Source organism: Procambarus clarkii, chromosome 35 (genome assembly GCF_040958095.1).
Source record: "Procambarus clarkii isolate CNS0578487 chromosome 35, FALCON_Pclarkii_2.0, whole genome shotgun sequence".
In the NCBI taxonomy this organism is placed as follows: domain Eukaryota; kingdom Metazoa; phylum Arthropoda; class Malacostraca; order Decapoda; family Cambaridae; genus Procambarus; species Procambarus clarkii.
The window spans coordinates 22,511,322-22,514,619 of record NC_091184.1 but is presented as its reverse complement, the minus strand read 5'-3'; the positions used below and the strand labels follow the sequence as shown (position 1 = coordinate 22,514,619).

Genomic DNA, 3,298 nt, shown 5'->3' with positions numbered 1-3,298 from the left:
CACAGGTTAAGATATATGTCTTAAGTACTAATATTGGGGAAGTGGGTAGTACAAGATGCAGTGTGTGTTTGTAGCACACTGTGTCAAAGGTTATCTTGAGATGATTTCGGGGCTCAGTGACCTCGCGGCCCGGTCCTCGACCAGACCTCCTTTTTATTACAAATCCCCACGAAGCAGTCCGTAGCAGCTATTTAACTCTCTGGAACCTATTTATTGCTAAGTAAACAGGGGCATCATGGTGAAAGAAACTTTGCTCATTTGTGCTGGGGAGCGAACCCGGAACCTCAGCTATCAGGCGCCCTTACTCTAGGTATATTTTAAAGTATGCCTTAAAGGTATACCTTACCTTAAGATATATTCTATTCTGAACTAAGAATTCAAATGAAATAGTTCCTATGGTTCCGTGGTAAAACACTCGCCCGGCTTTTCGCAAGCGATTTGGCCAGGGTTCGTATCCTGGCCGGGGAGAATTGACTCGATGCCAATCCTTAACTGTAGCCTCTGTTCACCCAGCAGTGAATGGGTACCTGGTTGTTAAACGAATTAGCGGGTAAAATTCCAGTAATAATTAGGATTAAGGACCTGCCCGAAACGCTAAGTGTGCTAGTGGCTTTACAAGAATGTAAGAACTCTTGAATATATAAATAAATAAACAATATATATTTTTGTAAACCATTTTTCCTGAGCTTCTCCGTCAACATTTACCACCACACGGGGTTGAACACTGCCATCATTAGTGGATAGTTTATTGGCCTGAGACTCATCCATCCGTGATACTCCATCCTCTTCCTTACTTTCTTCCCCTCCGTAGTATTCCCCACTACACTCCCCACTACACACCCCACTACACTCCCCACTACACTCCCCACTACACTCCCCACTACACACCCCACTACACTCCCCACTACACTCCCCACTACACAAAACCCTCTACACTCCCCACTACACTCCCCACTACACACCCCACTACGCACCTGACTACACTCCCCACTACACACCCCACTACACTCCCCACTACACTCCCCACTACACACCCCACTACACACCCCACTACACTCCCCACTACACTCCCCACTACACACCCCACTACACTCCCCACTACACTCCCCACTACACACCCCACTACACACCCCACTACACTCCCCACTACACTCCCCACTACACTCCCCACTACACACCCCACTACACTCCCCACTACACTCCCCACTACACTCCCCACATGTTTGCCATAGTTCATTTTTCTGGAGCTTTAATCCTCTTGTCCAACTTTTTCAGTAATTCAAAGATCTGTGTATCGTCCGCAGAATCAATAGCTTTGCAGGAATGTAAAAACAAAAATATTATTTATTCTCAGAACTCAACGTATCTTCTTGTAAATAAATAAATAAATAAATACAAAATTATGTTTTAGTTTAGTTTAGTTCATTTATTATGCATCCCATACCCATTTTATGGGCGGTAGTGGAAAGGGTTACAGAGGCACATAATGGGCTCAGGGACTGAACCCCACAATTCATTTAGCTAAGCAAGTTACAATCTTGATGAGCTAGTTACAAAATTCAATATAAGTCGTCACATCATCAATGGGTTCGAGATCGACCACAAGTACAGTTTCTAAATTAAGCAACTGACATATGTGGAGAGCTAGTGTCACAATTGATATGTTTGTCCTGCACACCGCCCCCCATCCAGTGGGCAGCGATGGATAGGTTACAATCACTTAGTTACTACCTACAGTTAGCAAACTGGGGTTATTTGGCTAAAATTTATGATAGCAGATCATTTTGAATGAAATATTTACACGGCCATACCACGTTGAGAACACCGATTCTCGTCCGATCAGCGAAGTTAAGCAACGTTGGGTTTGGTTAGTACTTGGATGGGTGACCGCCTGGGAACACCAAATGCTGTTGGCAATAATGTTTTCAAGGGAGCCGGTCGGCCGAGCGGACAGCACGCTGGACTTGTGATCCTGTGGTCCTGGGTTCGATCCCAGGCGCCGGCGAGAAACAATGGGCAGAGTTTCTTTCACCCTATGCCCCTGTTACCTAGCAGTAAAATAGGTACCTGGGTGTTAGTCAGCTGTCACGGGCTGCTTCCTGGGGGTGGAGGCCTGGTTGAGGACCGGGCCGCGGGGACACTAAAGCCCTGAAATCATCTCAAGATAATCTCAAGATAATCGTTGGAACATTGGTTATAGAATTGTCTCTGAATTCACGGATCTTTTCGCACTCCATCACATAGTGACGGAGGGTGTGCAAAAAATTTTTTTGTTGACACAGTTTACATTTGGTCAGGTCTACATCAGCAGATAATGAAAATTCCGAGATACTTGTAACCGAGTCTAAGCCGAACAGTAGTAACATCTAGAACAGGGGTCTCCAAACAATGGCCCGCGGGCCACATCCGGCCCGCCACATAATTTCATCCGGCCCTCCAAACAAATCCCTGTGTGGTGGCCTTGAAAAAATAATTATCGTACGAATGGCATCGCAGAATTATTCAAAGCTGGGGCTGCTGACTGGTGGCGCTCAACCCGAGTCAGTTTTCCTCTCTCTCGATAGTGTGACGCACAGATACTAATACTGGTAGGTATGTGTTGTGCATTACAACCAATCAGTTGTGTATAACTGTATATTGTGGGGATGGAGGGCGAGTGGGGCTTCGCTGCTTCCGTTTCAGGGAGCACAAACACTGTACAATATTCTTTTCTCTGTACTTTGACAATGCCTTTATCTTAGTTATACAAAATAGCAATTTCATTTTTTATTCCTCCGGCCCGCATAAATATGGGAAATATATAATGTGGCCCTTACATTGAAAAGTTTGGAGACCCCTGATCTAGAAGTAAATAAATTTATTTTTTTAAATTTTAATTTAAAGAAAACGATGTTATTACTCATTTTCCTTAAAGAGTAGAGAGGAGAGACCATTTCATAATTTTACATATATTATAATATATTTTAAATTTAATCTAAAAAATTTAGATGAAATATGGGGAAAATTCTGGTAACGTATAAATATGAGTCTGAAATAAGACGTAAACTGTGTGATAAATTATATTTTTTTTATTATTAACAGACTTAGGTATACACAGCAATGTGTTGCTACCCTATTCTATATGATAGATTACACAGTGTAGATAAAAACAACTACCTTTAAGTTCATCTAATATTCCCATCTCACAGGATAGTTAGTCATACATGGAATCAGGGAAGAAAATACCAGCATCAATACAATGATAATCAACACTGACTAAAAATTAGGTGAGAACGTATAATGTAAGGCTGATGTATTA

General features: G+C 42.6%; 1 non-coding gene across 1 annotated transcript; it reads left to right on the top strand.

Moving 5' to 3' along the window:
- The first annotated feature begins 1,797 nt into the window (after positions 1–1,797).
- On the top strand, positions 1,798–1,916 carry LOC123768585 (5S ribosomal RNA). The gene has a single exon (XR_006774114.1). It is a non-coding gene; the product is annotated as a 5S ribosomal RNA (ribosomal RNA).
- Positions 1,917–3,298: the final 1,382 nt, after the last annotated feature.